The following is a 24,490-nucleotide window of genomic DNA, read 5'->3' as shown; positions in this document are numbered from 1 at the left end:
GAGATCTGGTTTATAGCCTTTTCATAGAGAAAAAAATGAAAACAAGTTTAAACAAATGTCAGAATTTCTGAAGACTCCAGGATGTAAACTATCCTAGACTGTCATTCACAGACGAAGACAGCTTCATATTTATGGGCTTGGGGCAGTTCAGCCTCTATATATAACTTAAGAGTTAGTTCTGAAGCTCAGATGCAAAGAGATACTGTCACATTTCAAAAAATGTTTCTAAAAATCCCTTGAGAAAAATAAATTTGGGCCAGTAAACAGTAGTTTGTGTTCCAGAAGACTCTGTGTAAACCTAGTAAAGTCAAGAAGTGGTAAACCTAGTAAAGTGAAGAAGTGTCTTTCTCTCTTTACTTCTTAGAAATGCACAGAGGAGATAATTGTCACTTGTATGCCAACCAGCACAATCCCAATGCCAAAAGCTCCTGGCTTGCATCACCAAAATTCACCAGAATTCATAGTTTGTTTGTTTTTTTTCAAATATTAGAAATATCAAATTTTCTTTGCCATAGGGTTCATGACATATAAAAAGAGAGTGTACAGATACATGTATGTATTGCGTTGGCCAAAAAAGTTTGTTTGGGATTTTCGTAAAATGTTATGGAAGACCCGAAAGAACTTTTTGGCCAACCCAATACACATGCATGTATATATGTATTCTCATATATATGTGTATATATACCCTAAAAAGCATTTTTGTTGCTAAAATTGTAAAACCAGTTCTGGCGACCCCTGCTCTAGGTAATTGAGTAATGCAGTAAATCCAGCCCTAAGAAAAATCTGTGGAATGGATGAAGTCTGTCTTTCATGCACAATTAATGTCTTTCCAACTGTGGCCCCCATTCTCCTGATGGTTATCTAGGATTCTTCTATTCCTCTTAATTATACTGTTACTTGGATCTAAGTACTCAAGACAGACACTTAAGAGAATTATCATTGCAAATTACCATTTGATGACCGATGTGTATATTCATTTATCAGGAAACTTCTAGTCTCTGAGCAGTGAAGACAACAGAAAAAACCCTGCCCTCCTAGAGCTCATTTCTAGTTAGAAAAGAGAAAGTTGATTAAGTACATAAAATACAGTATGTTAGGTGGTTATAAATGCTAAGGAGAGGGCTTCCCTGGTGGCACAGTGGTTAAGAATCTGCCTACTAATGCAGGGGACATGGGTTCGAGCCCTGGTCCAGGAAGATCCCACATGCCGTGGAGCGATGAAGCCCATGAACCACAAATACTGAGCCCACACACCACAACTACTGGAGCCCATGCACCTAGATCCTGTGCTCTGCAATAAGAGAAGCCACCGCCATGAGAAGCCCGTGTACTGCAACGAAGAGTAGCCCCTGCTCACCGCAACTAGAGAAAGCCCGCGCACAGCAATGAAGACCCAGTGCAACCAAAAAGAAATAAAAATAAAATAAATTAATTTTTAAATGCTAAGGAGAGAAATAGATCAAGGAAGAGGATAGGAAGAGTGATGGTAGGTTGATGATGCTATAATTTTAGATAGAATATTTATTCAAAGAAATCAAAATGATATAGGAGCAAATTATGTGGTTATCTTGGGCAAGAGGGTCTTAAGGCAAGAGTAAGGCAATTGCAAATGCCCTAAAACATGAATATGCCTGGAATGTTAAAAAAAATCATTATGTGGTGAGTGAGAGGGAATGTAGAAGGGGATGGGGTAATGTTGTAGACCTTTAGGTCATTATAATGTCTTTGGATTTTTCTCACAATGAAATAGGAAGCCTTTGAGCACAAAAGTGTAATTATCTGAACTATTTTAATAGGGTCAATATGATTGTTACATTGAGAATAGAATGAAGAGGACAGGACAGAAATAGGGAGACCAGAGGCTTTGTAATCATCGGATCAGTAGATATGATGGCTTGGACCAGAGTGGTAGCAGTGGAGGTAATGAAAAGTGATTTGATTATAGATTATTTTGAAGGTAAAGCCAAAAAGATGTGTTGAGAGTTTGGTTGTGGAACATTTTAGAGAAAGAGGAGAGTTGAGGATGACTTCAAAGTTATCAATCTGAACACCTGAAAGAATAGAGTTACCGTTTACTTCAGTGAGGAAGACAGGGAAGAGCATATTTTGGGAGGAAGATCAGGAGCTCAGCCTAGCTGGTTCTATTAAGTAAGAAATGCCTTTTAGGTATCCAAGGAGAGATGTTAAGATGATAATTGTCATACAGGTCTGAAGTTCAGTGTGTGTGTGCGTCTGTCTGTCTGTCTGTCTGTGTAGTGAAGGGAGGGCATCTAGACTAAATTTCTAAAAAATGTTTTAATCTTTAATACAGATGTCGGTTAAGCTAGGAAACTAGATATGATAACCACAAACAGGAGAAAAGAGAGGTAAGAGAAGAAATCTGAGGATTGAGTCCTGGGACACTCCGATGCTTAGACATTAAGAAAGTGAGGAGAAACCAGAAAGGAGACTAAGAAGGAATAGCCAGAAAGATAGAAGGAAAATCAGGAGAGGAGGGTATTGAAAGCCAGTTGAGTTAATCAAGAGTGTACAACTCTGTCAAATACTACTGATGGATCAAATAAGGTACAGAATGAGGATTGACCATTGAATTTAGCAATGGGTGTTACTGGTGACCTTGGAAAGTGCACTTTCAGTAGAGTGATGGGTATAAAAATTTGACTGGAGTTGATTTATGAGAGAATGAGGAGAAAGGATTTGGAGACAGCAATGATAGACCTCTCTTTCTAGGAAAAAAATACAGACATATGCTTGGACATGAATTGAAGTGGTGGGAAGGGTTGAAGTTTTCTTCTGTTGGCTTTTATGTTCTTAGAAAAATAGAAAATGGTTGAGCATGAGGATATGGGAGGAGGATTTTGGAATTTGAAGAAGAAAGGAGAAAATATGAAATAGCAAGCAAGAACATAGGAGGAAAAATGGACCAGGAAGTACTAAGGAGTCACATAAGTTTAGTGATCATGAATTTGATGTGAGGTCAGTCAACAAGGTGTTATGTGTTTCTTCAAATACATCCAGCTCAACAGTTGCAGATACAAAGAAGGTAGAGAGTTGGATTTAACTAGGGTGTGTTTAGCCAAGGGAGTACAATGAAACTAGAGAAGGGCAAGGGAATTGAGATTTATGGAAGGGAGAGATTAAAATTTTTGACCACAGAGTTCAAGATGGTGATGGTAAAGTCTCAGATCATAACATTTTCTCATTTTCCCCTCCTTCAAAATGCTATTAGGGGCTTCCCTGGTGGCATAGTGGTTAAGAATCTGCCTGCCAATGCAGGGGACATGGGTTCGAGCCCTGGTCTAGGAAGATCCCACATGCCGCGAAACAACTAAGCCTGTGTGCCACAACTACTGAGCCCGTACTCTAGAGCCTGAGAGCCACAATTACTGAGCCCGTGCGCCTAGAGCCTGTGCTCTGCAACAAGAGAAGCCACCGCAGTGAGAAGCATGCACACTGCAACGAAGAGTAGCCCCCCGCTCGCCGCAACTAGAGAAAGCCCGCGCTCAGCAACGAAGACCCAACACAGCAAAAAATAAATAATTAAAAAAAAGAGAATTTAAAATGCTATTGGTATTTTAGGTAAAATAAGTCTTTGTTTTATGGGACTATGCAAGGCATTATAAAATATTTAGTATCCTTGATCCCCCAGACACTAAATATCAGTAGCACTTCACCAAAATTAAGGGAACAATAAGTAATCATGAACAGTTTTTTAACCTCAGTGCCTTTTCTTCTTTTTTGAAATGGGCCTTTTTCTACATGCCCCCCAAAACAAAGCTAGTTTATATAATATTAAAATACTTATGCAAAGACAAAAAACAAGCCAATCATCTATTTGTTATATCCAGTACAAAATATGGCAACAAGGAAAATATAGGTTAATGTCTTGAAACAACACTTTGCTATGCACACAAGAATGTTTACCAATTATTTAAGCAGTTGTCATATTTCATAATTATATTAGTAATAGCAATAACTGAAATGTTTTGAGGAATTTTGTGTATATCTGAACTACTTTGTGTTCACATGTGTACATGACACAGTGCCAAGTGTTTTACCTACATTATCTGATTTGACCTTCACAGTGCTCTGAAGTAGCTATTATCATTATTCTTATTATATAGCAAACAGTTTAAAAATGTGCTTATTACTTGGGGAACGGAGGAATGTTTTGCAATATTATGTATGGTTGTTCACTTTTCATTCGTATGTGTTGACACTGAATAGTTTCAGGCTGCTAAGGCAGCACTGTAGAGTACACCCGTTTTTCTAGGCATAAACACACTTTATTCTTTGTCCTTTAGTTCCTCAAACTGCCCATGCACTTCCTTCCTCTTTCTTTTTACACTGATGATTAAAATGGAGAGCTTAAATTTTTTTAAACAAAAAGAAGCCAATGGAACATATGCCCTCCAAAATATTGTTTAGAGCATCTTAAGCATAAAATGATTCAGCTGCTTAAAGAAAATGTTCAGCTTCTGGAGTGGCATGTCATTAGATATTAGTGACATTTACTTGTAAATGAATACATGTCCTCTGCCTCAATGTAGTCACCATCGCTATATCAACACAATATATATAGACTTCCAAACACATTGCAGAAAAATGATATAGAAATAATAGTGGTCACTAAGGCGCCCTTGATTGAAACTGCATTATACAAATGTTCTTTCTTTTTAGCTCAATATCCTGAAAAATATAGCTGTCTATTTAAAGAAGACATTTTCATGTTTGTCAGAATATTGTCATCACACAGTTTATGTACAATATGGTCCTAATTTGTGTCTATGTGCTAGGCTTAGAAAAGTCACTTTAAGTTTTACTTAATTTATTTTGGAGTTTAACTCTTACTTTTGACATGATTTATATTCTAAGGAGATCTCAGCTTCTTCCTGCTTGAAACTCAGCAAAATGTCATTAGATACATAGGGAAAGTATATGGTCTTATTATAGCTGTGTCTGCTAGGGCTGCAGTCCTGTTGTTAGAAACCTGTCAGAATTCTCAATGTAAGCCTTCCTTTTCTGGGTGTTATGATTTAATCTGTTAACTCCTATTGCTCCATGGAAATTGTGCAGCCATTCTGTATCTTAGAGCAAAATCTATAATTGCAAGTCCCTTTTTCTTTCTCCATATTTCCCCTCCCCCACGTTTTATTTTTACTATTTCAATATCACAGCTCTTGATTCCAAATTGGAATTCTGGATCTGTTTACAGAGCTGGTGACTAGTGACCCCTCAAGAATTTCTTTATATTGACTGATATATGTGGTAGGTTGAATAATGACCCCTCCAAATATGTCCACGTCCTAATCCCCAGAACCTATAAAATTTTCTTTACATGACAAAAAGTTCTTTGCAAATGTGCTTAAGTTTAAGGACCTTGAGATGGGGAGATTATCCTGGATTATCTAGGTGGGCTCAATCTAATCACATGAGGCCTTAAAGTTAGAAGCAGAAGGCAGAAGAGAAGGTCAGAGTGATGTGACAATGGAGGAAGAGGAAGGAGAGATTCTAAGCATGAAAGAGATTCTGTCCATTATTGCTGTCTTTGAAGATGGACGGGCCCATGAGCCAAGGAATGTGGATGACCTCTAGAAGCTGAGAATGGGCATTGGCTGACAGCCAGTAAGGAAATGGGAACCTTAGTTCTATAACCACAGAACTGAATTCTGCCAATACTCTGATGAGCAAGCACATGGATTCTGCCCTAGAACAGAAATCCAGAAATGAATGCAGTCCTGCTGACACCGTGATTTAGCCGTTTTAGCCCAGTGAGACCCGTTTTGGAATTCTCACCTACAGAACTGTGACATAATAATTTTGTGTTGCTTCCAGCTGCTAAGTTTGTTCTGACAGCAATTGGAAACTAATATAATATATATGGATGCTTGTATCTTTGGTCAGAAGGAGGTGAGAATTATTTTGTGCAAAAGACCAGGAGGAAATAATGGGGTGAAAAAAATCAGTAGGGAAGATGTCATAGTTTTTGTCCCTTTTTCTCCTCTCACCTTCTTGAAGGGCCGTGAGAAACTGGTATTTGAATCCTCATTACAATAGAGAAAAAGGTGGAGGACTAAAAACGAGTAAGATATTTTTGTGAAAATTTTGTGAGACAAACTGTGAAACACAGCAGAGGAAAAGCCCATTTTCCCCACATCTAACCAAGAGCAGATTTGATATCCTGAGAGTTAAGAGCAGCTTTGCATGAATCTGGGTTCCTGCTATGGGCACCAGCAGCCACCTAATGAAGAGGTGTCTTGATGAGAGACTAAAACAGATTTCCTTTGGAAATGAAAGGGGTCTAAGACTATCTTTATTGGACACCAATGTCAGTGAGACCTTATTTCTACCCATACGTTTGTGAGGTCTGGGAATATGGGCATCATGTAAAACAGACTATATTTATCACTAGAAAAACCTGAAGTAATTAATGTCCACATATTCAGCCATTATAAATGATGTATAATGCCACATATTTAGGTTAAAACCCCAAAAGTGAATCATTTATCATAATAATTCTACCAATCCAGCTGTTTGTTATTATGTAGAAGCTCCTCAGAGCTCACCTATTGCTGACTTTTGTGTTTTTCACTTATATCACAGAGTCAGGATGTTCAAAGTATAACAAAAATGGGAGCTAAATTGAAGAAAGAATGTAATAATGGTATTTCTGCTCCATACACATGTTGTACTGGAGCTATTTTTTTTAAATTAATTAATTTATTTATGGCCGCATTGGGTCTTTGTTGCTGCGCATGGGCTTTCTCTAGTTGCGGCAAGCGGGGGCTAGTCTTCATTGCAGTGCATGGGCTTCTCAATGAGGTGGCTTCTCTTGTTGTGGAGCACGGGCTCAAGGCGTGCGAGCTTCAGTAGTTGCGGTACGTGGGCTTCAGTAGTTGCGGTACGTGGGCTCAGTAGTTGCAGCACGCGGGCTCAGTAGTTGTGGCTTGTGGGCTCTAGAGCGCAGGCTCAGTAGTTGTGGCACATGGGCTTAGTTGCACCGCGGCATGTGGGATCTTCCTGGACCAGGGCTTGAACCCATGTCCCCTGCATCGGCAGGCGGATTCTTAACTCCTGCACCACCAGGGAAGTTGGAGCTATTTTTGTGATAAGAAATCCATTAACATGAATTTAGTTTAAATTAAATGAGTAAATTTTATTGAAGCAAAATAATGTTTACTTGGGAGGGTACACTTATGAACAGTTGAAAAATCAAAACTGCATTATTAAAATTAAGCCATATTGATGTCAATAAATCAGTTAATATGCTCATTATTAATTGTGTATATACTTTCATGCAATTTAGAAAATCAGTTACATGGAATGTGTGTTTAAGTATTCAAGTGTTAAACAACCTAGGCAAATACTAGGAGGCATAAAACTGATCACTGACTCTGGGTCTTTATGAAACTATGAAAAAAAGAGAAATTTGTCAATGGACTCAAGTGAGTTCATCTCATTAACCTACTACAAATTGTGGCCTGTGTGCTTGAGTGAACGAAATGCAGTACATTAAGTTAATCTTATCTTATTCTAGTTTATTTTAGACAAAATGTATGATTTAAAAGCTGGAAGTAAAATTTCAAACACATTTCTGAAATATTAAAAAGATAATTTCGTAATTCCAGCCTTTACATGAGCGTATTGACTCATCTGAGCATGTTTTATACTCAGAATTGAATGCTCACATTGGCATGATTGACAAGCAAGAAAATTACAGGGACTGGGAAGCTTAGAACCAATTGAACTGGAAGAAAACAAACATTATTTATTTCAGTGTATAGAGTTTGTGGACAAAAAAAAAAGGGTTCTTCTTAATTATTATGCTCCTAGAGTATCCACACTTTGGGTTTGTTTTGTTTCACTCTTATCAAGCCATGGTGAGGAACCAATGAGCTTTAACAAGATGACTCAGAGACCCCTGGTGCTGTTGCTTTCTCCCCTCACATGCTGTGCATAATCAGTACTCCTCCAAAAGAGCAAACTTTGCTTCACCCCACCTTTTTCATCCATTGACACAGCTACCAGGCTTTTCTGTCTTTCTAACTTGACATTAAAAAAGATTCACATTTTGTAAATTGAACCAAAATAGAAATACATGGTTCTTTTTGCTATATCCTTAGATTTATACATACTTTTGCATAAGGCCAAGCTTAATACCAAGCCATATGTAAAAATATGCTTATTGAATTACCTGATAATAACTAAAATTATAACAATTTTATTTGGTCCAGAAAAATGATCAAATTTTCTTGAATGTCAGATGTATAAAATAAGACAGAAAAAGTTAATAAAATGATGAATGTGCTTGCCTGATGATTATGATACACATTAACATTTCAGTTCTCATTAGCTAAATATAATGTAACACTAAAAATGTCTATTATGGCATTAATTTGTTATAAATTTATTATGCAAATTACCTTGCATAAAAAATACTTTGCCTGGATGTTCTTTTTCCTCTCATTTTTGAACTTCTTAGTGCATCCAAAGTATATTGTCAGATTTGATAACAGTTTTAGAAATTGTGAAATTTATTGTTTATGTTTAATTATTTGATTCTTAATTTACAATTTTAAATAAATTATATGGTTAGTATATTTTCTTAGAATTACTTGCTAGTTAGAAATGCTCCAAATGTTGTCTTATAGATATGAAACTATACATATCATTAGTTTACCCCAGGCTTTCTTTGTTAGAATAAAAACTATGCCAGTATATCATGAATTTCTTCTTATGTTTGAAGAATACTCACTGCATATTCCTTGACACTATTTTATTGATATGCAAGCAAACAGTTGTAGCAGTGATAGACTTTAATACATGACTCAATCTTTGAAAGGTAAGGAGAGAGGATGTAAACATTGATAAATCTTACTGAAGATTAAAAAATAAATAATAGCACTTTGTTAATTTTATATTCATAAATAGGGCCTATACTGATGGAATATTTTAAAAATCAGTCTCATGACAGACTACACAGGCATACTCATGTACACACACACTTTTCAGAAATTCTAAAACCAGAAAATGTTTAGTTTTCAGTCTCTGATCATGGTGTGGTCAAATATAAATTAAAAGTAATAAATGAATTAAAATCTTGAAACATGCTGTAAAATAACTATCCTGCAAAAAGAAATTTAAATTACAATTATATATAATCTAGAAAACAGTGTATGATAAAGCAAAAACTCAGATGATGCAAAAGCAGTATTCAGGGTAAATCTAAAGTCCTAAATGCTTTCATTATAAAATAAAAAGAGGAGAAAGAGGAAAATAAGGACAAAAAAATCAAACAGCAGCTCTCTCTCTCCCCACACTCTCTGGAGAACAATTATTTTATTCTGTTCATCTCTATATGTTTGAAATCTATTAATTTTTAAAATATAGATTATATATTCAATACATGTTTAGTGAATGAAATTTAAAAAAGAAATTTAACCAAAAAAAAGTGCTGCTCTATGCTCATAAAAATAATATGCAAAAGGATGGCAGAATTATAGCTCTAAAGAAAGGTCATTTAAGAAAAGCTAAGCTATAGAACAGTATACCTTTTGACTGGCAATAGCTAAACGTATCAAACTAGCCAGTGTGCTTAACCCATATGGGAGAAAACTAAGATCTAAGAGTTTTCCAGTTATCTATTGCTGAGTGACAAACCACCTCAAAATTAGTAGTGTAAAACAGCTATTTTAATATGTTCACAAATTTTGCAGGTAAGGAATTTGAACAGAGAATTGCAGGGATGGCTACTCTTTGCTCAGTAATATCTTGGGGCTCAGGCGGGCAGACTTGAATGGTTGTGAGTGAAATGAACCATTGGAAGCTTTTTCACATACATGGCTATTGCCTGGAATGCAATAGCTCAAAGGCTGAACTCACCTGAGACAGACCAGACATCCCACACATGACCAATATATGTAGTTTGGGCTTCCTCAAAGCATGGTGGCCTTAGGGTAGTAGGAACCTTCATGGCAGCGCAGAGTTCCAGTAGAATATGTACCCAGAAAATAAGGCAAAACATAATGATGATTTATGACCTTACCTCAAATTGCACACGATATTCCATTGGTCAAAGCCATCACAAACCCATTCAGATTCAAGAGAGAGGACAGATACCCCCATTGACTCTCACTGGGATGGGTGTCAAAGAATTTGTGACAGTATTTTAAAACAATTATAACAAAATAGAACAGAAAACATGTTGTCCTAAGCAAATAGTATCTATGAACACATGTAGAGACGCAGAACTGAAACCAGGTCCCAGAATCTCTGCCATTATTTACACTTTGGCTTTGGGCAGATCACATATCTTCTTTGGTCCGATGTTTTCCTTATGATAAAACAAGTGTTTGGGGGCTAAAAGGCATAAAAAGTCCTTTTATAGGTGGGGAAATAAATGAAGTCAGTTGATTTGCCATCAACTTCTTCATACATGATTACTTTCAGAAATACTGCTGTAGACTCTAAAACAATGGGAGGTTCTTCATGTTATCACACTTCTGCTTATTTATCATTGAATAAATGAGTGCTAAAATCAGACAGTGATGCATATAGGTTTTCTTTATTACCTACTTTTAGTGAATTTCTAAGAAATATCTAATATTTTAAAATTAAATCTATCACTTCCAAGAATTATATGAGTGGCCTAACTGATTTGGTTTAGGAGAGAGATAAAGGTCCATATTTTTATGTCTCAGCACTTAGGGGATGGATTAATTCAAAGACGTATTTTCCTTCTTCTCCCTCAGTGGGAAGGGAAGTTGCTATTAAATGGACCAGAAAGCTGATGAAGTTTTGCTGTTGCCATTTACAAAGTATATGAGGTACTACACATTTAATTGGAAATGTTTTATATTAGTCATTAGTAGCTGGAGCTAACCTTCTGTTTTAACTGATAATACAAGTCCCATGCTTTTCCATGTACCAAAATATAAATGGTAGCTCAACGAGAAAAACTGATGAGGAGACTAAAAATTAATGAGACATAAAAGCTTTTGACTCTGACCTTGAGATGCAATTTGGTATTTATGATGTTAAATCACTTGCCTTCTTTTAAATGGAGAAACAGCTGGTCTGTGTGGGAGGGTTGTTCAGTTATGACTGAGAAGAAAGAGAAATAACAGAGATGTTGAAAGCTTTAGAAATAGTATATAAAATAAAGTATGTACTACGAAATTCAGTGCAATATGGTAAGGTTCAAAGACTGCATAAATGTTCCCCCCCGCAAAAAAGTATACAATTGCTATGCTGATGTGAAAGTGCATGAAGAAAATAAGTGTCCAAAGCTGCATAAATATTTGCACCCCTGTGAGAGTGTGAGAAAGTGTGTGTTTCATGTTGTGATTGATGGGGCTGCTTTTACGTGCCTTTTGAACTCTTAGCAGAATGGAGTGTCCTAAGGGTCTGTCTGCCTTTGTATGGCAGAAACTCTGTTTTCTTAGAAAATAGTAAGGAACACTATTTATACTCCCTTTGTTATAAAAGCGTACCTACAGTTTATGGGAATTGGGGGACTTAGTAGAAAAATCACAAGTTTTCTCCTATATCTTACAAGAAATACTAAGCTTTATCTTAAAATTTTGGCTATTGTTTTTCCCTGACTTCTGGGTTTTTTGTTTTTGTTTTTGTTTTGAGTTAAGGAGTCCAAAGTCTGACGTACTTTTAATATACAAGTGATGAAATTTGTAGATTCAGGTAAGGATATTTTAGTGTAATGATTTATCTACTTAAAATGAAAAGAGGGCTTCCCTGGTGGTGCAGTGGTTGAGAGTCCGTCTGCCGATGCAGGGGACACGGGTTCGTGCCCTGCTCCGGGAGGATCCCACGTGCCGTGGAGCGGCTGGGCCCATGAGCCATGGCCGCTGAGCCTGCGCATCCGGAGCCTGTGCTCTGCAATGGGAAAAAAAAAAAAGAAAAGAAAAGAGGGCAAGGCATATCTAAAATACTGTGTAATATATTTACTTGAGTGCAATCATTTCTGCATATTAGAGTTTCACTATTGAAGCAAGAAGTCTGATGTATCAGATTTCTATTGTCATTTAGTCAGAGAATTTTAGAACTAAAGGTGTCAAATAATAAAAATGTACATATATGTAGTCTCCAAAATATACTAATATTACTTCTTAGAAATCTCAAAATAATACAGTAAAATAGCAGGAAAATCATTGAAATTTGCACAGTAAAGATGATGATTTTAAAGCTCTTTTCAGATAAATATGTCATATAAGTATGACAGAAGTCATACTTCTGTGAAATAATCATGAACTGAGACATCATGTCAGCTCTTTCACTTCCATATTCAGAGTCTGGTTTTGGTTTTGTTCTTCAGAAACAAATACTTTTTAAATTACACATCTGGTTTGAGTAGGGCTAGCTAACACTCAAGTCTCCTGACTCCCTTTTCTTTGTATTTCTTCAGTATCACTATTCCAGAAACCCCTCTAAATATATGTGCAAAGCATTCTTTATAAAAATGCACTTTCTCCCTGGTTACCAGGGCCATGTTGCAGGTGCTTAAATCACAAATATTTGACCTTACTCAGATATCCCAGCTAGTGATGCTGATTCTATTAGTTATTTCATCTGATAAATTAAGAATAAATAATATCAAAATAGTAACTGCCATGTATTTTGGGGTTGACTCTTATTTTCCCTATTTCTACATTACTTTTTATGTATATATTATATATATATATAATATATGCATAGATGTAATTGTTCTCATTTTATGTAAATGGTAGTATGACATACCTATTATAAAAGCACATTATAGTTTTTATTTAATGTGATGAAAATAATTCCATATTAAGGGATATTTTTCTCCTCCATGTATAAAAATATATATATATACTTATATATATAACTTTCGGTTAATTTTATTTTGTTGAATAGATGCACCCAAATTCATTCAGCAGTCATAAAAGAGGTTAAACTTTGACTCTAGTGCTAGGTCATGAGGTTCAAGTCCTGGTTTCACCACCTACCAACTTTATAACCTTGAGCAAGTTATATAATCACTCAATGCTTCAGTTTTCTCATCTTTAAAATAAATGTAACAATGATAACGATATGCCTATCTCATAAGGCTGTATGAATATTATTTTGAGGGTTAAATGAGTTAATATATGTACAGCCACATTGCAGAATATTTGCCATCGCCATTATCATTATTAATATGTCCAATAATGATCACTATTGATGGACATGGGTCTATTTTCAATGCTTTTCTAGTACAAACATTGTTGCAATGAATAATCACATGCTTAGCTATATCTTACATGTGCAAGTATAACTGTTGGATAAATTTCCAGAAGTAAAATTGCCATATGAAAGTGTATATGCATTTGTACTTTAGATATTACCAAATCGATCCCGTAGATTTTTTTTTTTTTTTTTTTTTTTTTTTTTGCGGTACGCAGGCCTCTCACTGTTGTGGCCTCTCCCGCTGCGGAGCACAGGCTCCGGACGCGCAGGCCCAGCGGCCATGGCTCACGGGCCCAGCCGATCTGCGGCATGTGGGATCTTCCCAGACCGGGGCACAAACCCATGTCCCCTGCATCGGCAGGCGGACTCTCAACCACTGCGCCACCAGCGAAGCCCCGATCCCATAGATTTTATACATACACCACCAATGCATGAAAGTGCTTGTTTCCCTAAGCCCTTCACCAATAGAGTATGTTATCAAACTTTTGGATCTTTACCAATTCAATGAGTGAGCAATGGTATTTTAGAGAAGTTTTACTTTTTCTTCTCATTATTAATGAAGGTAATATATTTTCATGTTTAAGAAACAGCAGTATTTTATTTTCTACTTGAACACTTAGACTCAAATTAACAAACTTATTTTAAGCTTGCTCAGTTCCCAGAATAATTATAAGAGAAAATGAGACTATGTTTGAATAAATTCAATATGCCTCGTGTAGAACATGAAGAATAGGTTTTACATAGTTTCTCTCATGAATTATTTTACAAAGACCCTTCAAGGTAGGTATTTTCATTTTCTTTTAGACATAACACTAAGTATACTATAGAATTAAATTAGTTTGTCCAAAGTCACACAGTAAATGTAACGGAAAGTGAGTCAGTCCTATTCTGGAGCACAGGATCTTTGCATTATAGATACCATGCACACTGAGTGTGTGTGTGTGTGTGTGTGTGTGTGTGTGTGTGTGTGTGAGAGAGAGAGAGAGAGAGAGAGAGAGAGAGAGAGAGAGAGAGAAGGAGGGAGAGATACAGAGTCTTGAATTTAAAAAGGTAAATCAAGGCTGCATCTCGATATCACTAAAGTAAAAGTGTGACCTTGAACAATTTAACCTTTTGGAACCTTAATTTCCCCCTGTATATGATATGATATAATACTAATAATACGAGATTTTTCAAGAGTAAATAAAATGATGCCAAAAGTGCTATTGAAATTCTAAAGTTTTATATAAATGTTTGCTTGATTATATAAGGCTCAGTAATTGGGTCCCTTAATTTGAGACCTACCGTAATTTTATGTTATGCATATATTGCTTAAAAATGTGACAAATGTTTGTTTTCAAACTTAAAAATACCCAAATCATACTGATTTGTTGCAATGATGTGGTAATCAGAGAATCTTGCTCTGGATGGTTACAAACTTTTGCAGATTGTTTTACATAATAGCAACAAGAACAATGATAGCAGCTAACCTTTATTCAACACTTGTAAAGTGTCAAGCACTATTCTAGATTATTCAATTGAATTCTCACAACAACCCTATAAAGCATTTACTGTTGTATCATATCCATGTTTCGGATGAAGATTTGAGACAAAGAGAGATTAAGTAATTTACTCTAGTCATAAGCAATTAATAAGTGGCAGACAGAGCTGACTGTTTCTTCCCCAGAAGTCTAGCTCCAGAACATGTTCTTTTTCCCACTATGCCATTCTGTCTTTGTGTATACAAGTAGTTTTCTCTTAATAAAATGTGTTGCTCTTTCCTATAAATTTTTTATCTCTAAAATCACAGAGCAGAAAGCAGATGTATATAAAACTAATACTATCCTGGGGCTCTACAATAGAAATTGCAGAGGCTTACCCTGATATTTAGTCACCAACTATAATAAAGTAGCTGTAAAACTTAGCATGGTGGAATTTCAAGTTGCCCAGTGATTTCAGATCTAGTCCAACCTTTCAGCTGATATAGGCATTCCTCCTCCATCATCCTAGACAGATGAAGCTCTATTCATCTTCAGGGATATGGATACCCTACAAGGTAGTTCATTCAATTTTCAACAGTTCTAGATATTAGAAGTTAATTTTTCCACATGACCAAACAATACTCCTTCTCCCCACTTCCTTATATAGGCTCAATTTCTGTGCTACAAACAGAGCACGTTTTTTTCCTATTGTACAAGCTAGAGCCTCAGACATTCGAGAGAACAATCATGTTTTCCCTAAGTTTTTTCTTTTTTAAGATTAAAGATTCCTATTACCTTTCTAAACCTTTTGCTCAGCTTTTAGAGCCATCAACATCTTGGTCATTCCTCTTTGAATGAACTCTGATTTGTCAACTACTCTCTTAAACGGTGATATCAAGAATGTGCTCTTACTAGCTGTGATTGCAGTTGGATTATTGCTTCCTTTAATCTGTGTGCTAGGTCTCTTCTTAATACAGAGAGTACATTATTTGCCAATGTATCAGAACGTATTGAAAATGTGCATATGACTTATAAAATATGTATTAGGGAGTGCTGGAAATTGCACTATTATTCTAGCATATAGAAGCTGGTGAAAAGTAATGGCGTATAGTTGCTTCATGTGTGTAAATGTCTAAATGACTTAAATATTGATTTTTTTCCCTTCAACTTCAGATCAAACTTCCCAGTGCTAAAGCCTTCTTATTTTAAAACAAATGCATTTATAGTTTGCCAGTCAGCAGTACAGTAAGTTCCTGTGGTAAGCTCAAATCACCAAAAAGCTCAAATAGATATGTCTAGTTTGGTTTGTTTTTAGGACTGATAAAGATAATAATAGAGAGACCAATAAAGACCTACTTTAATAACAACTGCAAGTTATCTCATGGAGTCGTACAAATTTTCCAAGTTTTTTTAATGCCTTCTCCATCTATTCAATATCATATATTGAAATGATAATATGGTGTTGAATTTGATTAAAATTCAGCAAATATTTATGTATCATCTACTATCTGTGAGATACTTATGCAGAGTACCAGAGGGAAACATTAAAACATGAATAAGATCTGAATCCTGCCATCACTGTGACTCTTCCAGAAAACCTAAGACTTTAAAGTTCATTTAGAATTGTGAAATAAATATTATTATGATTAGATTTTTTGTGTGAAGTGTGTATATATTTAATTTTGAAAATATATTAAAACAGTATAACTTACAATATTTTTTACTTATATACTATATGCTAGGTGCCGGGTGAGGAATTTACCTTGTATTTTCTCATTTCATACTCAGAACAAAATTCTGAGGTAGGTGTAATTCAGCTCATTTTAGTGAAAATCAACTGAGACTCTGAAGGCATAAATAACTTTCCCAAGGGCCATACAGCAATTTAGAGGCAGAACCAGGATCTGAAATTAGGTCTGGAAGATCTCCAGGAATGGGTTTGATCTTTGGTGTGATTTATATCTGACCCCTATATTAATAGACATCAGATAACTAACACAGCCCTTTATCTGTTCATTCTGGAAGAAGATACTTAAATGTATTTTATTAGCCTGTTGATTCTCCTCTAGTTTCCATTGCACATTTGGGAATGTTTTCTTCTAAAATTCATAATCAGCTTCTACTGCTGTTAATAAAGAATCACCAGCAGAGTTCACAAATGAGGAAAGAAAGCAAAGAGAATAGTGGTAGATCAATTTAGCATCAAATCGGAATAGTATTCCAAGATGTGTTCTGGCTTCTGCTTTTGAGGGAGATAAGTTGACTGCTATTTCAAAATAACCTCTATTTAAATAATGTAACCTAAAATTAATTGAACTTATTTAAACATGCAGCAGTTCCAACCATATTTAGTGTTGCTAAAGATATAAACTGTTAGAATTGACTGTGGGCAAGAGGAAAGCTCTGTTTATTACACTCTTGTTGCTACTTTTGCAATGTGAGGGGAAAAGGCTATACAATAGCCATATACTATCCAAAGTAATGAATATACTTAAAGACAAAATACTTAAGCAGTAAGAGAAAGGTTAACTAAAATTCTCATTCACATAGAAAACAGCAATGCTGCTAACTCTTTTTTACAGTGTTTTCATAAATTTTCCACAAGGATTGTATATTTTGTTTTCATTCGTCATTTATGTGAAAATAGTAAGTCTGTTTCTATTTAACTTACTGGAACTTGGATTAAAATGGGTCCTGTTATTTTAATCAGATCAATGTTGCATATCATGAGGATATAGTTTTCTGTTTTCTTGGCAGAGAACTTAAAAAAATTAAGCCCTAGTCAATACAAAACATACGTATATATAAAACCGTAATTTATGGTTTATTTGATTAGATCAATGTTTAATAATATGCTACATGTATTTTTTGTACTGAATATTTACTCATAAATTAATCCAACCCAAAGAAAGAGTACTAATGGAAGCTTCCATCCAAACATAAAAAGTAAACAGAAGACAAACAGCTGTTGCAAAAATCCTATTTTTGAGTCTGGGCTTGATAACAAAAAACAGTTTGGAGAATTTGGCTGCTACCATTTACTCACATCTGTTGAGACTGTACTATTTCAACTCAATATTTGATCAGTGCATGTCACAAGGTAGCAAGTAGTTCTCTAAGTCAGAGAACTTAGAGAAAACACTAAATACTAATTTATGTATGGGATGTTGTACTTCTAAGTGCTTCGTCTTCTATGTAAAGTTTAGCAAATCTGTTCATGAGATGTTTATATTTTTAAGTGCCCCCAGAAGGATCTAGGCATTTGTAGAAAATACATGAAATAGAAAAAGATTAACCCATTCATTGTAATTTTAAAAAATTTGATCTGTCTACCTTTGGACTTCTTGTTATATGAGAACCACTAATTGTCTGGTTTTCAGTTGCAACCAGATACATTCTTACCTGATCAAACCTTTATAATTCCATTTGCTTTGAATCATAACTGAGTATAGGGAAAGTATAATTGGGCCTCACTTTGTTACGCAGGAGACAGAAAGCTTATGCTGGAGATAGGTTGGCATTACTCAAGTGAATAAACAACTAATCTAACAAAAATTCATATGGGAATCTCATATTGACTTCGTAATTCCTCTAGATGTATCTCTCACAATTGCTTTGTTTTCCCTCTGCCAACCAAAATGCTGTAATGAATATCTCTTGGCATTATGAATAAGAAACATTGTATATGAATACTAGCTAGGAGGTAGGTTGTGAGAATTTGGAAGAACATGGTGAAAGTTGGGAAGAATAAATATGCGTGAGTAGTTCCGTAAGCAGTTGGAGGACTGGGCTGCAAGGACACTGAATGATCAGGTAGCGAGTGTTACACTGAGGGAGTATCCCTGGTGGGCTGCCACAAAACTCTATCCTTGGCCCTGACGCATTCACAATTTTAATCACTGCTTTGGATACATATGAACTTTAGATGATACAAAGTACAGAGGGATGCAAAATTATCTTATCGGGTTGGAAGTGGCCAAGTCTAAAAGGAAAAAAAAAATCAGAAGAAAGAGGAGAGAAGGAGATGGTGGGAGTGGGGGTAGGGTTTGAGGGAGATGTGTAAAAGGAAGGAAAGAAGGCAGAAAAAGCAAGCAGAGAGGAAGAAAAGAAAGGGAGTAAGGCAGGCAGAAAGTAAAATTCCTCGAGTTTTTTTCTTTGTATCTCCTGGACTGCATAAAGTAGCCTCTTGCCTTCCAAAGCAACATCTCTAGAACGTATTGTCCCCATGTGACACCCACAACTCCTAGTCCATTTTCTGTGCGTCAAAGATGATGTAACTTTAAGATCTCCCATGTAAATTCTGCCTGTTCTCTAATTCAACATCCCCTTGCATTGGTTCTATTCTAATGATCAAGTTTTGAAAGGAGAGAAACATGCACTTATCTCAATGTTATAAATGTACAGAAGAGTATAACAAAACCTGTAGTGGAATACATTTTCTGTTTTGAAAGAGAGCTTCATGAATAGACACATTAATAAACACTTAAATGGGAGGATACCTTTTCAGAGTTTAATACTCTGGGGCTTTGGAATCTAGAAAGATGAATCGCCTGCCCTCTTTGTGATACGAAATTGAAATTGACAGCTCTGTTTCACTTTTCCTGCTCAATATTACAAAGCCTTTTCCTCATTTGATTTTAGTATATCCCTTCTGAAATATTTGCTGTGGTAAGAAAAGCAAATATTAGGTTTCACACCCCATTTTGTGGAGTAAGAGTGATGATGTTCTGACATCAGAGGACCAAATATTCCAGGCTTATTTTTCTGAGAAAAATTTCCTTGCAGATATATTGTCCTCCATAGATCATCCACCCTTCATCCCTCAATCCAATCCATACTTCTTAAATTGGGGGGAGAAAAAGAGAGGCTAGAACACACAAAACCTAGTACTAAATGCTTTTGTAAAGCTTAGCTTTATGAATTAACTTTAGCCTTTTCCACTCATGAGGAAAAACTTTCCTGCCTCATTAGATCTTTAATGCAATGTGCTGCATGCACACTGCATTATTAAGTGTGACATTAGGTTATATATTGCATAGTAACTGTAATGTTACTTGGAATCAAGCTGTTCCTTTCCCCTGAAGGTAGAATTAAAACAGGTATTCAAGGGAAACAGCTACTTGCATTGCTCTTTTCTTAATGGGGTGAATTTGAGGATCAGGAGAGTGAAGGGCTTAGCACTGAACCATCCCCAGGAATGGATGGATGGGTGCTGCTCCTTTGTCTTGCAGCGCCTTCGCAATTTGATATCTGAATCTCCCCAAAGGGAATTTTGCTTAATAGATAAGGGGAAAGATAAAAGGCTAGGTCTTTGGGAACTCTTATGGAATGAAATATTTTCATTAAATTCACTTTCTCTTTGTATTGAAAAGGAATATAATTTTCATCTCTGGTACATATAGTCTAATCCGTCCAGTAAATATAAGAAAGGCCCTAAAGCAAACTGGAATTGCACTTATTTCTACCCGTGGAAAAGCATATTTCTTTAGCCAATAGAACGATGCCAGTTTAGTTCCTAAATAGCAGGAGAAAATGAAATGTTCTATTGGCTGTACATGCAGTGCTCTGTAAAATTAGAGAAAACAGTGTTGTCCCCAAAAAGGACTAATATGAAAACCTCAAATGTAAAATTAATAGAGTCTACAAAGTCCAAGATTGTGGAAAGTTAAAGTTATGCACAGTACACATAACTTACCAATGTCATGTGATGTATGGTTAGAATTCTTTAATGTTATTGGATGAGTTGGTTTATACAGAGCTCTACCTGTTCTTCTGTCCTTTAGTTCTTTTACTAGTTGTGGTTGCCACTGACTTCTCAGTAGACTTTAAGAATATCACTGAAAGAACTTTTTTCCCTCAGTCTTCTGTCCAGCAGGACATCAACCAGGCAAAGAAAGAAAAGCAGCATTTGAATGGTCAGAGAGCTGTAGGAATGAGAATTGCAGCAGGAAAATTACTTGAAGCACACATAAGTAGCAGAATGGATAGATACAGAGGCTAGATTGGGAGTTCTGAAACTTTTTCAATTTGTGGTATTCTTAGTGTCTCCATATTTTTCTCACAATGCCTTCTAGACCAACTGAAATATGCTGCAGTAGTTAGGGCTAAACAACTTAATAAATATTTGTAATTTAACAACTTAGCAGTCATTAAAAAATAATGCACATAAATTTAGACAATAATTTCTTTTCTTCATAAATTACCACAATTACTTACTAATGGGATCTTTCTTGCTGAGTAATATTCAAGTTCTCAAAACCGAGAATCAGATCAGACATTGCTGCCTTTATTTTCTGTTTCACATTGATTTTTGTACAATGCTTGTTTTTGTTTTTGTTTATCACAGCATCCACTGAAAACTTTGCTTAACAAAGATATGACATGGCTGAAAATGCAAGTAAACAAAAACATAGCTCAAAATTTTGAGAACATCCTCTAGAGAAATATAGAACTATCTGTTAAAATTGTGGACTACATAGAGCTAGTTGTTTGTGTGGTGTCCAACCATTATACAGTATTGCTGTATTTCCTTCAAACATTTACAACATCCCACAGTGCCTTTGTGAGTTTACTGAAGTGCCTGGGACAGCTCTGCACAGATTTTGTGAACAGGGGGCTAGATAGATCCTACAGAGTATTGAAACTGCATAGAAACTTGAATGATACCATAGATCCCAGGGCCACTAGAGGTTCTTCATTAGGCAAGTGCAATAACAGAAGTAATTGTTGATAACACTTTCCCCAAAAAAGAAGACTGAAGTCAGGGAATTGAATTCAAATGCTTGATGAGGACCTAGTGAGTGGGATGTAGCAATGGGAACAGAAAGTTAGACAAGAAGCATTTCAAGAAATAGGATTGAGGCACTAATCTGATACAGAAAATAAAGTGAAAACAATATTATGTTGTACCTATGGTTTCCAAATTACAGTAGAGAAACAAAGCAATTGGCTTGACCCATGCTTCATGAAAGTTAAGAAAATAGTTGTTTCCTGGGAAGACCCAGATAATAAGATTAACTTTGGGTATGTTGAGTGTGTGATACATTACTGAACAATCATTCAGTACAGAACTGTTACAGGCTGAATTGTTCCCCAAAATTGTATGTTGAAGTCCTAACTCCCAGAACCTCAAAATATGACTGTATTTGGAGAAAGGATCTTTTATTCCAATTAATTAATTAAGTTAAAATGGGGTTCTTAGTGTGGTCCCTAATACACTATGACTGTTGTCCTTATAAGAAGAGGAAATTAGGACAGAGACAAACACAGAAGGAAGACCATGGAAGAACACAGGAAAAAGATGACCATCTATAATACAAGCCAAGGTGAGAGGCCTAAGAAAAACCAACCCTGCTGACATCTTGATCTCAGATTTCTGTTGTTTACCCAGTCACTGGTCCTTTGTTATGACACCAGGAGCAAATTAATACAGGGACATGGGACAGGATAGAAGATACAGATTGAGAAACCAGGTATGAACATAATTCGATCCATGAGCGAGGAATGGAAAGTCAATAAGAAAGGATAACCAAAAGAGAGTAAGAGTCTTGGAGACATCCATACACTGAGTATAGAATAAAAGAAAAATGTATCTATCACAGAGACAGAGTTATGACCTCTGTCGTACTCCAGGGGAAGAAGTATCAGAAAAGTCTAATGTAGTAGAAGACCAAGGAGTCAAGAATCTTAAGAATTATCACATGACACATAGAACTGGACAAAAGCCCATTAGTGGTTGCTAGATAAAGCTGATAAATGACCTTTCAAGAAGCACTTTTAGTGAAGTACTAAGGGTGGAAAGCAGGCTGCAGCTTGATAAAATAAAAAAAGGGTGGATGGGTAGAAATAAAGAAAACGAGTGTAATACCACATATCTTAGAGTTTGACAGCAAAACTAACAAATAACCAGAGATAACAGCTAGAGGAGACAAGAAAGTTAATTGATGACTTGCAGCCCTGTGCACATTTGATTTGATGGAGAGAGTGAAGATTGGGATACTGAAGGAATTATAGGAGAGTGGAGAAGCAAGCATGTGGGGGAGCCAAGTAAAAATGGCATTTGGAATATGGAGCAGTACATTGATGGAGAAGAGACAGAACTCCTCATCCAAGCCATATATGAAAGGACAACTTATATTCTGAGTATTTGCAAAATTTTTTCCCCAAAAAAACAATATTCCTCAGAAAAGAAGGTGTTATCTTATAATTGAATCATTACAAAGACCTTACAATGGTATATACTCTTTGGGGAAGACACATTAGCTGGAAACACCACCAGGAAGTGCTTGGTCTTATTGCATATGAAGAGATTACTTTATGGAGTTGAAGGAAAAATAGAGGCAAAGGAGTTTAACAGAGAATAAGTAATTATTCCTAGGAGGTACAATCTCTAAATTGAAGGATGATATCTTAAACAGTCTTTTAAAAAATTACCTAAGTACTTGACTAAGTAGTTATATAGAGGTGATCATAAATACACACCTTAGGATGAATGAAGTAGACAATGATTTTAATATTATAGAAATGAACACTTGTGGTTTGGGGAAAAAACCTGGTAACAGTATCATGCATCTATTTAAAATTTCCTGTTTTTCACAACTTAGGTGGAAGCAAAATAGATTCACTCATGAAAATTGTTAGATGATTCAAAAACTGGTTCTAATGTTGCCAAAGCATGGGTATCAAATATGCGTGGAAGAGTTTGGAAAAAAGTTTTTATGAAATGTGAAACCAGTTTTTCATTATTATTATTACTACTATTACTATAAGCCCTCAGGAAAATAGGTTGAATTAATTCTATTCCTTAGTTCATGTTTTATATTATCATTGACCTGCAAAAGGCCCCTCTCTTTTTCTATGTAGTTATTTGTTCTTTTTTCCCCGTTTCCACCCTCATTACTCTCCCATATTATATTATCTCATATACTATATGACTGATTATAAGCAGGTATGGAAAATACATTGACAAATCAAATATTGTAACAGATCAAACATTTTTGTATTTCATCTTAAGTCTTAACATCTGGGATACTCAAATTACACACACTTTGGCTCTTTTTATTGGCAAAGTGGGAATTACCTTTAATTCTAAGTTTCTCAAATTGATTTAAGAAATTAAGAATTAATTTACATTGGTCTTTTTTTTTTTTAGAGAAACATATTCCAGAAGAATAATAACATGTAATCCAAATTTTAAATAATCAAAACACATTTGGAAGCTCAAAAGTTTACGACATTATAGATCTATGTCCCAATGTTCTTCCCAAACTCAATCCCTACCTCCTACTAAATATTTTTATTAATTTATGAAATTCTGAATAGTTAAGTCCTCTTTGAAATATATGAAACATTCTTTCTGCTGCCTTTCTAGACTCCTGTCATTGAGAAAATGTCTGGCTGATTTTGAACAAGCTTGCTATGTGAAATTTTGGAAGCTTGTCTTAATAGAACCAAAAACCTTTTACATAGATTCACCCCTCATTACTCACAATAATGCCAAGGGCTGTAGTCCAGAGAGATATTTATTATTTTATATATGAAAAGACATTAGAATAGGGCTATTTCTCAGTGGAGCAGGGGAATAAAAGTTTTCTGAATTTTAGTTCCTTATAGAGCTCCCTGTAATGAGCTCTTAGAAGACATTAGGAGCTGCAATTTTAAAACCCTGTTTAATCAGCCATGGCGAGCTATGTTCCATTCCCTATGGAACAACTCTGAGAGGAATCCGGGTTCCTCCTCTTCAATCCAGAGCATGATCGGGAATTGCTTTGTGGTCAGGGTCTGCTGTGAGAGGCCACAAAGAGCCTAGGGCTGCGAAGCTGTGT

The 24,490-nt window shown here is 35.7% G+C and overlaps 1 protein-coding gene across 1 annotated transcript in view; it reads left to right on the top strand.

The window, feature by feature from the left end:
* LAMA2 (laminin subunit alpha 2) overlaps positions 1–24,490 on the top strand; it is a 605,756-nt gene that overhangs the window by 320,882 nt on the left and 260,384 nt on the right. The gene's annotated exons all lie outside the window — the stretch shown is intronic.

The sequence above is a fragment of the Lagenorhynchus albirostris genome, chromosome 12, assembly GCF_949774975.1.
Source record: "Lagenorhynchus albirostris chromosome 12, mLagAlb1.1, whole genome shotgun sequence".
Taxonomy (NCBI): domain Eukaryota; kingdom Metazoa; phylum Chordata; class Mammalia; order Artiodactyla; family Delphinidae; genus Lagenorhynchus; species Lagenorhynchus albirostris.
Note: the sequence above shows the minus strand (reverse complement) of the source record. Positions and strands in the feature narration are given on the sequence as shown.